This window comes from Bombus affinis, unplaced genomic scaffold, assembly GCF_024516045.1.
Source record: "Bombus affinis isolate iyBomAffi1 unplaced genomic scaffold, iyBomAffi1.2 ctg00000078.1, whole genome shotgun sequence".
Classification (NCBI taxonomy): Eukaryota; Metazoa; Arthropoda; class Insecta; order Hymenoptera; family Apidae; genus Bombus; species Bombus affinis.
This window is the reverse complement of record NW_026108827.1, coordinates 1,150,837-1,163,204: the sequence shown is the minus strand read 5'-3', so window position 1 is coordinate 1,163,204 and position 12,368 is coordinate 1,150,837. Positions and strand designations below refer to the sequence as shown.

The window sequence follows — 12,368 nt, the reverse complement described above, 5'->3', positions numbered from 1 at the left end:
ACTCCGTTGAAAACTGAGCATCAAACAGGAGACGAACGATTTGTTGTCATGGCAATGTTAGTTCACACGTAAGCAGGGTGCGAATATAATGATGGAATAGTCGAATCCTGTCTACTGTATAGTAAGATGGATGCGACATGGAAATAGAAAGAGAAGGCTGTATATAAGCATTTTCTGTCCTTGTTTAATCAGGCATGCACACTAGTGGACACTGACGGCGCTTGTTTACCGTTGTTACACATTTCCGGTACAAGTACGCGGGCATTAGAGAAGGACGGAACGGTCTCTCTCTTTACCCCTATATCGCGTTTTTAGTTCGCTCACGCGCTCTGTACTTATATCTATTACATTTCCACCATAAGCAGCGGCCGTGCAGTGACTTACAAAAGTTTCGAACTCGCGGACGTTTAATCACGTTCCCTACTCCGAAGGGGTAAGTACAAAGTTGCTCGTCTCAGTACTCTTGTTAGAAGTTTTATCATCTTTTTCATTTCGTGGCTACAAGTTTTTCCAGGAAATTCTTATCGTTTTACAAGGGCTGTGGGACACAGTGACGTCAGCTATCGATCATATACGCGAATTTGTTGTAAATTAATTAGGAGAATATCTGGAGTTCTTTATCGTTGTCAGCTGTAAAATATTAGAATTTTTCATTTATAATTGTCATATTTTCGACTCTTCCGTTGCCAAGACCATCTTGAAAGATTTTTGGTATGTTCCATCACCCTTGTTAAAAGTGTGCCCATTGGTTAGATATATTGATTTTAAAAACCAATACGTATATCAAGTTTATTATCTCACAGAAACAAAGAAATTCGTTTTATTAACGAATTTTCGATGTTTCTTCTCAATTTCCTATAGTATCGAACGAAGAACATTATTTGATCAAACGTTTCATCGTTCAGATTGTATTTCGTTTAAAAAGATTGAAATTGATATTGAGATAAGATCAAAAAGTATCCGTTGTTCTCGAACATTCTAGTATTCCTTCGCCGCCCGGGAGAAAGACAGGTATGAAGAAAGAAGATATTTTTTTTATTAACTTTTTAATATTGATATTTCGACAAATATTGACGTGTGCAGTGAGAAGATCCAGTGAAATTTTGAATAATATCGTTTTAATAATTTGTGAAACGAATTAGTTTGGTTTTTTCCATTTTTATTAGTTTCCGTCAATGCTGATTGACGCGCCACTCCAGTTTCCATTTCCGTTTCTCGAAATTTTCTACGTCCTTGGTCTTTGGGACTCTTTGCCCAGGTAACTGCATTGCTTCTGGGTACGTCTCACCGTTCGGGTCTCTCGAGCTTTCGGTGTCAGTTGTTACCGTTGAAGGAAGAGAAGCTGGTGACGGATATTATCGAATAAATCGTTTATTCTGGAAAAGTTCGAGTAAGTTCGTTCTGTTTGAATAAATCAAGACATAGATCAATTTTTATCGTATCATCGTGATTCGCCATGTCGTACGTTTGGTTTCGGGATAACATATGTTTTTAATTTGGTACTTTTAATTTGAAATTTTACGTCTATGATCGTGACAGGAAGATACTTTCAGTGAATTATAAATATTTCAAATTATAAATTATAAATATTTGTTATAAATTACAATCATACTACGGGGAAAAGTGAAACATATGTTTTCTTGTGGAACATGTGATAGTAAATTATTCGAAGCATAATAATGCTTAATTAAACATCTATACGGTAACATTTACGGACGAATATTCGGGTAATATTATCGCGTCGCTCTAATCTGGCATTTAATGCTTTGATTGCGGTCTTTGAAATGGCATCGCAGATGCTGGTATAATATCACACGAAAAAGGAAGGACCAGTGGTTAATGTTGCAAGTGCACCAGTGCGTTGCAGCCATCGGGCGTGGCTTTGACGCCGGTGCCGCGGAGAGGCGCAGAACGTGTTCGATCGATCCGCGAACGCAGCCCGTGCTCATACTGCGACAGAGTTCGTTTCAGTTAGTCTCAGTCGCTGTTTGGCCGTCGATAGCGTATAGTCGCGCCGGCCGACGATTATTTTTTCTTTTTTTGTTTCTCGATAATTCTCTCGCAACACTCGTTCTATACGTACACCATCAGTTTATCGCGTGATCATTGTTACCGCTTCCCCTACTTTGTCACGTCCTTCAAAGAAGATTTTCCTTCAGTTTTTTGTTGTTTGGGGAAAATTCATCGCTCGGACACATGGATTTATCGACACGACGGTTTATCGAGGCATCAGCGTGATGTACTTTTCAAGTTTCATATTTTCTCTATGATACTTTCTAAGGAGAATTTAGAATTCGAACGATATCAATTTCCAGGAAATATAGGTCTTTATGAGACCATAGGTTAGGTTAGGACCATAGGATAGGTTTGAATTTAATTAACTCTCTTATAATTGGTATTTCAATTTTTTAATTCCTTAAATTTAGCTTTCTTTATGCTGTTAGATGATGTAACGCGGGCATTTTATGATATATCGAATATATTCGTATATATTTTACTTTATACATTCGATAAATTTCCTTGGTTGGCCGGCCTGCAACCCACATACGGCACTTAATAAAAATTTGTTTCGTTAGAGGTCGGTGTTTGTTCGTCTTCGTCATAAAAATGTCATGACGTCATATCATATCACAAGGGTTCTTCTGAAAGCTAGATATTCGATAACAAGATTAATGGTTTTCGGTAGCTTGTAATGTCAAGCTTTGAACTGGCGGGATCGCTTTGCTGTCAAATCGCCATTCAGCAGCGACCATATTCTTTAACTACGTTCAAGACCTATATCACGCTACAGAAACCATCAAAGGAGGATAATTGCAAGTTAGTTGCCTCTTAGAAACGAGACAGTTGGTTGTTACTTGTTATCCGTAGTTGGTAGTTGTTCTCCTTAGTCGCCACATATTATAGAGACGACATTCATAGTCACCAGTTGCCTTCGCTAATAGTTTCTTGTTGTCTGTAGTTAGTTCTCGTCATCGCTATGTATTCCATCAATCACGTAAAATTTAACATATAGGATTTTATTCTTTTTTATTCTTTCTGTAGGAAGATTCTTTAAGTAATATGAATTTAAGTAACTATTTTATGATACAATAAAGTGGAAAAACGATTATTTTACGTAACGTAATTTTTTAAAGAACTTCGAATTTAAAGGATTCAGATAGATATCTTAAACGTAATTAAATCCTCCATATCGTAACAAATTGAAAGAAATTGCGCAAGAAAGTTAATACACTTAATGCATAAAACATATATTTAAAATCCAAATGTAGGCGTTGACGCGTGCGTGCTACATGTTCGAAACGTTCGTTACATCCGCGATAAAATTTGTAACGACGAAGAAGCTTAACATATGGTGTGCTTCAAGACGACAGTAAAAAGTGTTGTCGTATTTTTCGAAATTTCTTCCATTCTTAATAAAAATATATTGTATAAATATAGTAGGATTTTTCAAATTTAAATAGTTATAATGATTTGAAACTTTACAATCGTACGGTTCTGTTTTATCCTTTGAATATACCTGTCATTTTCATATCTCCTTTTAACTGAACTAAATATTTGGAAATCCTATAATTTGTACACTTCTATTTGTGAATAAGATCGATGAAATTAAAGCGTAACTATGCTTTCAATAATGGCTTCGATGTATTGCTCACCATTATGGCGGATTAACGTCTCTAAGTGATCGACCTTAATCACTAAATGGCAGCCGCGATTCAGTGGTAGAGCCTTACACATGACGGACATTGCAAGCGCTTGTAAGACGTCTATCGTGAAACGTTTCCAATAGCATCGATTACGACGACGGTGAAATCCGAATAAAATATATATCGTGTATCGCTTCAGCCTGACATGTCTTAAAATAGAATCACAATTTTTCGTTCTTAAAAAAAAAAAAAAAAAAAAAAAAAGAAAAAAAAAGTCTATAAAAATTATATGCAAATAAAATAGATAAATGGATAAATGGTTGTACAAATTTATAAAACAGATATTACAAATATACGTAAATAAATTATATATTTATAAATTGTTTGTTTAAATATCTGTTTGTTTAAATAAATAAAAGGGATATTTACGACTTACAATGAACGTAGTCCTGTTTTTAGTTTTAAACAAAGCAAAAACGGATAACAACTTTTTAAAATGTAAAACTCAACGCAACAGTGGTTTTTTTTAATTAATCAATAACGTTCAAAGTTAATTAATTTAGAGTGGTTTGTACATTTTGTATGCTCGCCGTATTTTAACGTTTGATGTGTAACGTTTGATGTAGTACTTGATGCCCGAAAAATCGAAAAATAATTAAATTTGATCGTTTCGTCGAATTTACAAGTGTGTATATTCGTGTGAAATCCTATGTGCTTGTGTATGCTGATGTGAAAGGCGGTAATATATTTTTCTTTTTTCGATTATTGTTGTCAACTTTTGTGTGGAATAAATCAATTCCGTGAATAGAAGTGCAATCAATACAGCTTACTATGAAATGATAGCACAACAACAGTACATATCGCCATTGACGTCAGCTTCACAAAATTTCTCGAGTATCGAGGTCGTCCATTTGGGTTAAGAATTTATTTCCAAAATGCCACAAGCACGAATATCTTATGGAAATCCACTGTATTTCCACTGTAATTTTTAATAATCAGATTCCATATTGTATGCTACGATTCGAGGAAAATCCGCAGCTAATTATTATCTTTGCTGCCTTTAAATACCATAAATAGTCGTCCGTAAATTTTAAAAGATTTTCTGTGCCATACTTATATTGTGTATTTTAGTCTTAAGCTGCGGGTCGTGTTCAATTAATCGAAAGTGATGAAACTGTAATGGGTCACGATAGTCAAATATTAAAAATGGTCTCGTTGGCTACATTTAAAATCTTTACGAGATATATATGCATAGTACGTTGCTACTAGCAACGGGTAGCGATGAGCAATAGAGAACAGTACCTTCCTTATCTCGTCGTGATTATGTACATACCAGTAATGCACAGTACTCGTACTGAATATCTTACAACATCTACATAGATTTTCAGATTTGTTTCGAATATTACCAGCATAACCATGATAGTAGAATTCTGTTACAGTATTAATTCTATAGTGCCGTTATGCATAATACAGCCCTAAAATGTTTCTACAAATATACGAATATTTTCGTCAGCTACTATATTCCAACCATGGCTTATTATGAAAGGAAATATATAACGAAATTACTTGTTTTTTTAGACTAAATTAGTTTAATTTGAATAATTTTAGTAATTGTGTAGGATCGAACAACAACTTATCATTAGCTTCACTCGAGACTTGATTGCACGTAGCAACGTAATTGCGTTGGAACTGAGGGTAGAAAACAATGTCAACCGTTAGACGCGTCTGGCGAATGTGTAACGCGTGAATAATAGATGGCGGCAATCACGTGAACCCTACTTATAGCTGTTTCGGCTTATATCGTAGCATTCAACCTAGGGTATAACGATAGGGATCATTAGAAGTTCAAAGGCCGGCTGATCAGCCTCATTTTGTTCCATTTTTTAATCAAGCGATGAATCGACAAATTGTACAGATTTCGATGGTTATCACAGTTCTCTGGGAATTTTGAAGCGCGGTTCGTCGAATTTAGTCGGATTGACTACAGACTCTTTTACGAGCAGCTTGAAACTCGATCTAGTTTCGAGAAAATGAAAAATTCGTTTTATCTCTTTGCTTCCCTGTTCCTTCCTTCCTCTTTTTTTTTGCTTTTTACATTGCGTTAAGACCGGCTAAATAATATTGATTGCCATGGACGTTGGCTGGTTCAAAATCACTGACATCGACGATAACAAAAGTAAGTTTGATGATCATTTATCTGAGCCGGTGTTATTCGACTTGAGCTCTGCACATTTGTTAATATTATTCTAGTAGGGATGAGATACTACAAATTTTAAATAACTTCGATTAAAATTATATTATAAAAATTATATTACATTAACGTTTAAAAGTCAATAAAGTGGAAAGAATTACGCGAGATAATGTAAATATAAATTACATTACAAGGAAACAATACGGCTAGGTAATTTGAAACATTCTGGCTAAAATTGCATTCTTTCAAAGTTAGGACGTACAGTATTTACAAAGCAGATTAAGTATCAAATGGGGTACTTAAGAAAATTCATGTTATCATTCTTTAGTAAACATTTTCAGGTTATAGCCTTCTGCAAAAGCTGCTTTTCGTTACGTTAACGTATTCATTGTTAATATTAATCATATTGTTCTTATCTCCTAGGGGCATAACAATCCATTTTTATATTGTGTTAAAGCTAAATTTCTATTATATTTTCGCAAAATTTTCTTTCGTTTTATAGAGAAATGATAGATACACAGCATTTTTTGTTTTATGTTATTTTATATTAAATTGGAGAAAGGTGGATCGCACATAATTGAATAAAATAATATAATGCAAAAAATATCGTACATCTATCATTTCTTTATAAACCGAAAGAAACTTTTGGAACAACCTAATATTTCTCTCCAACGACACTTCTACGATGTTAAAATATTTGATAAAAATATTTGATAAAAATATTAAGAAATTCTAATATTGATTTAAACGTATCGATTTATTTACTTTTCGCTGTCAGAAATTGTTAATTATGATTTCCACTTAAAAGCGTATTTCATATTATGAGGATAAATGATCAAATTCATCTCTAATATACACGTTAGAGAGTCATTTATAGCTGCAATCCTGTTTACCGCTCATATTCCTGGAACTCGATAATTCACTAGGCGATTGCTTTAACCGTGCAGAATACATCCATAAATAATTAATCGCTATTAATATTCCATCGACTTTTGAAAATCCCTGATGTGATCTATTTCACGTGATGAGAATACGTGTAAAGTGAGATTATTGCTTGATTATCTTTAGTCGAATAAATCGAGTGATTCAAATTATAATGCGGAAGAAAGTCAAAACTATGTATATTATTTTTTTCAATTTTTATGTATCATTTGACGGAAGGAAATTTGGTAAGTAAGGTTCACCTTCTTTAATGTCAATGACTTTGAGATATGTTATTAAGCTCCAAATTCTAAGCAATCTTCTATATATATATATAACATGCGTATAATAGCCAAAGTTCAACTCCCAAGTATACGCAAAGCTTTTATTTTCAATTTATGCGATACCACTATGTTTCATGAATTTATTTGCTAACGGTATTGAAACAAATAACAAGCAGAGGACGAACTATCCGTGAACTGTTTTGCCAACGAGTACGCTTCCAATATTTTCTGTTTGAGAAAACACACTTGCTGCTGTTGCAACTCCAAATATTTTTACAGCCGACGCTTTTGCCATGAATCATCGGCTAACATATAAAATAGAGAAAAGCCATAGTTGATTTTAATGGAAATTTAGAAAACCTGAAACTCGATATAGAAGGAAAAAATAAAGGAAAGGAAGGGAGAGATAATTGGAAGCTTGGGGCCAGGTTTAATTCACTGAAACCGGGCTGGTTGTGTCATCACGAAACAGAATTGCCAGTACGTCATTTCTGTGCTCCCGTCCTCGTAAAAACGGTTTCACTCGTTAAGAAAAAACGAATAGGCGGTGAAGGGAGAAAAAAGCAGACAGAGAGCGCTTTTAAAAAGCTGACGAAGCGTGCGTTGCCACAACGAGACACACGGTGCTATTTGTCGTTTTAAATTGCGCCGCAACTTGTTTTCGAGATCTTTGCTAGAGACACGTGAAAACACGTTGGAAGTATATTTCTTGTTTTTGTGGAATTTAGCTGGAAAATAAAAAATAACGTAAAACATGTACTTACGACTTACAGAGTAATTGAATGTATACACTATAATAACCAGCGATTTAAGGCTTTAAAAGATCGAAAAAAAAGAAAAGAAAAGAAGAAAGATAATATGTTGTGGCAGTCTAACTCGATCTAAGGAAATAGAGAGGGAGGGGGTTGGGGGGGGGCAAAGCTTGTTAATCTGGAAAGAATACAAGCATCAATTTCAAGCACTTATAGAGAATCAAGCGGGCTTGTTAAGGTCGTAAGTTGGACAATTATCCCGTGTTAGGTTCAATCAGCTTAGTCCTACACAAAATTGATCGAATCATGTGAAAACAAATGTATTCTGATTTTTGTCGCAGATATTTCTGGTCTACGCACTCCAGTGCCCGCACAACTGATATTGAAACGCCTGATTTTCCCATATTCTACAGCGACAACATTACCTGATTTTTTACAACCATGAAGGACTCGAAAATACTTGCAATCCTCATCTGTTTGCAAATTATTTTCGTCACTTTCGTCCCGTCAGGGGCTGGTAAGTTGATACTGATTAATTATACCATCGAAATTCTATATAATGGCTACAAAAAATATTTGCATCATTACCCTCATTTCCTAACGAAGCGCGTTTTTTACCAAGTTTTATATTTCATTTCATAGTATCAAATCTCTGTAGTTACACGAAAGTATTAAATGATAGGAAACTTGATATACACGAATTTAATTAATTAATAAGTTAGTCGATATACAGCCATTATTATTTCATGTGAAATATTACAACGTCAAAAACTTAACGTTCTTGTACGTACAGTATTAATCACAAATTGTAAGAATGTTTACTGATAAGCAAAATAGATAATATGGAAAACGCAGACCTATGGAAAGAGAATTCCTGACATTAGACAGGAATACGCGATTGCACGAAATATTTTATGGTATGTCTGACATGGAGAATATATGCGGCGAAGTACGAAAAATTCATCCTGAGATATGTATACGACCTACGCGGTACGGGACGTGTTATAAATGGTTTCCGCCACTCAGCTGTATTTCAATTTGTGAACACGATCGAACAAATGACGCGACAATTATTAATTGCCGTCTCTGCCTTAGTAACGATTCGCGTTGGAACGAGGTCGAATCGTTCCGATTCCACGCGCGATTAACAAATAATTACAGTGGACATCAATTACTTGGATGACCTTCGTCATTTCAGCGTAGCATCGATGACATCCGGTAATTGGACTCAAAACGATTTGCTTAAAACGATTAATTTGATCAAACCAACCAATTATTTCAATTAATACAATCTGAACTTTAAATTCGCACGTCTTGTATATACACACCGGACTCGAGAAAAGTTTTCATTCGTTCGAGTAGAACCTTCGTAGTTCTTGAGGACGCGTGTCGCTTCTCGGTGCTTTAATTCAACGGTGCTTTAATCTCATCGACGAAGCATCGATGCAACGAAGAAGCATCGTGATAGCCGCAATGCGGATCCGTTCGACAAAAATTTCCTGGTACGGTCGTTTTCGTAATGTTATTAACCGTTTTAGTGTCGGATGTTTCAAGACTCCGTATCGGTTTGTGCTATGCAGCGCGATAGAGCTTCGTTTATTTATTTGCGAGGAGTACCGATAGAAAGCGTTACAACAAACACTCAAAAGTTTGCGAAATATTTATGCTCTGCGTTTCGTTTGCGCGATAACATTCTATAATGCAGTATTTGGTTTTCCGATTCAAGAGGTAATTTTTTATATTGGTTTTTTTTATTTGGTTTATGATTATTTGAAAAACAAGTAATTACGAGAGGAAACTCTGATATGACTCACGACGAGCACGCTTGAGCGCGTTGCGAATTAATGATCGTGACCATACGTCGTGGCACAATTTACCACGGTACGCGAATTGAGCGATCACGCTGCGTGGTGTTAAAACGGTTAGCGTAACTGCGCGTACGATTGTCGAGGGGCAAAGATATTGACGTTGGTAATCGTTTTCAGTGGCTTTAGAAGAAAACTGTACTGATTTCGAAGGACAAGTTATCTCAAATGGGCTGCTGTATGTGCCGGGACCTTCGGTTTGCAGCCTTTGCGTCTGCTACCATTCGGAGCCAAAATGGTGCAAGGCTATCTTCTGTTCACCTCCTTTTGTAAGTATATGCTCATTCTAAAAGCAACCAGCTTAGCACAACCATGCGAAACTAAAGTACACCGTTAACGCTTGCATGCTGGTCGTTAAAACAAATGCTGCGCGAATAGGGTACACAGCGATTCATTTAACTCGCCTTGAATTAGTTTTAGAAAGACAAACATGGACAGGGATAATTTTTGTCACGAGCCGTTTAATTTATTCGTTCATTAGAACGAATTAATTTACACCTGCTGAGATCGCGATTGATGCGACAAATTCGAAATCTTGTTCCATATAAATATTTTTAAACAAGCACGTCGTAAGCTTTGTATATTTTTTAATCGCAACGAAACTGTTCAGAGAAATGCTGAAATTATTAATTAGAAAAGGAGATTTCTACGCATCGTTGTAAAAGTGTCAGGGAAAATATTCGTGAAACAGTTACGTTGTTACAAGTTCTACAAGAAGAAATATTGAAAATCACGTTCCACTTATTCAGTTGCACGTGTAAAAGGTATCTTGCGTTCGCGCAAAAAATCTCTGAAGGATACATGCTTTATAATAATTGGAGTGTCGAAGTTGTTACGCGGATCGGCGTACACGTACCTTTTAATGAAACTAGGTTACCCATTCGTTATTCGTTCCTAATTTTCAGCTTCATGATTTTTACGCAATAAAATTTTATACACCTGTTCGGTTTATAAATGATTCAATTCAAATTTAACAGAATTAAAGTTGAAATAATCATTTGTACTTCATTAAAAGGTTCTTTCAGCATCTCGTTTTAATATTTTTATTGGTAATATTTTGTTGATCGTTATATTTAAATGGAGTTTTTCAAAGGAGAGACATTTTAAGGTAGGAAATGGACATACATTTATAATAAGAATTCAGAAGAAAGAATATTTCATACAGAAAGAAATATTCCGTATGTATAAATAACTACGCTATGAATTTTATATGTATCGGATATTCCTTCTGGTTAATGTATCTGATGTTTTTTCACGCGAGGTAGCGTATATTTGCATCTATATGTCTCTTCGTTTCTCAGTAGTAAAACTTAGCATTCATGCGGCTGATAAGTAGTTACGCACTGACAACGAGAAACATAAAATGAGTAAGAAGCATGAGACATTCTATAGGAAAAATAAACTTGTTTTTATCTTTCATTGCATATTCGTCAGAATATTGTTAATAAATATTTAAGTTAAGATTTCAGTTGAAATAAATACATAGGATTAGACATTTATTTGTCGGAGATGAAAGAACACCGGAACCTTCCCTTCGGAACTTTGGGAAGACCCCTAGTACTGTAATTTAGATTTCACCATAGCCGAATTAAGAAACTGTTGTCATTCAATTCGACTGTACTTATTTGAGATTTATGATAGTGAGCTCGGGCTCGAGGCGACAACCAGTCGCCGAACGTAGTCGCGGTCAAGGGATGAACGTTTTGTCTAACAAAGGCATGAAGTAACTCTATAGCTCTCCTTAAAAGAAATACTTAGGACGGGGCACGACGGTAAGCATTTCAACGATTTCTGTCCCGTGGCTCGCCACACGCAGACTCTATTCTTTGAGTAAGATGATTACCAGATGTCGTCGCGTCTCCACAGTACATGTTCAGCTAGCCCGAGGACCCGCTTTAAATCTTAAGATTTGTTTAACTAAAGTCCTTCAAACCGACAAACAGTCCTAACCTAACCCCAACTACGAGAAAATAGGAGAAATCTATTTTTCTCACGAACGACGCTTCCTCTTCTCGAACTCTCTCTTAAGGGCGGTTAGCACGCTTCCCTAACCACCAACATGGAAATTGGCCAATTAACAGTAACGCCAATTTCCCTCACTTTCCGAATGAAGGCTTTTCTCCACGAATCCGATGATTTCGTGCCCTTAGGCACACCCATCATGGTTTTCCTCGACAGCGTTACCGTGATGGAGAACCACTCTCCCGTACGATCTCAAAGACGATTCAAGTAACTCTCAGATACGTAGTGATTGCCCCATGCATTAACATTGAGTACAACTTAGACGTTGAAGAAAAGTAGAGTTCGTCATCCCCTTGACCGCGGATTCGTTAGTGAGCCTAGGATCATTGTCATTAGCTTCTCGAGTATCTAATTATCGCGATTACTTGTCCAATTTCATCATAGTCATATTTGCACTAGTAAATATCTCCTCTATTGCATAATGATCACGTCTAGCGCCAATAGGGATTCGTTTCACGCCCTTAACCCTAACTCAAATCTTAACGTCAACCCGACATATTCATATATGTATCTATGAACGCATTTGACATAAAATTTTGATAACGACTAAAATTATATATTCTGATATTAAATTAATTTAATGAGAATAAAAAACTAATTTTTTTAAACAAGATTTTGTATAAAGTTATATTTATTAGGAAAAGTTCGTCCATCCCTTTATAATATGATAGGATTAGACTCATAGCTGT

The 12,368-nt window shown here is 35.6% G+C and overlaps 1 long non-coding RNA gene across 1 annotated transcript in view; it reads right to left on the bottom strand.

The window, feature by feature from the left end:
- LOC126927203 (uncharacterized) overlaps positions 1–11,005 on the bottom strand; it is a 39,547-nt gene extending 28,542 nt beyond the window's left edge. The window contains exon 1 of the long non-coding RNA XR_007715283.1: positions 10,156–11,005. This is a non-coding gene — a long non-coding RNA (uncharacterized LOC126927203). The remainder of the gene's footprint in view (positions 1–10,155) is intronic.
- Between the last annotated feature and the right edge of the window lie 1,363 nt (positions 11,006–12,368).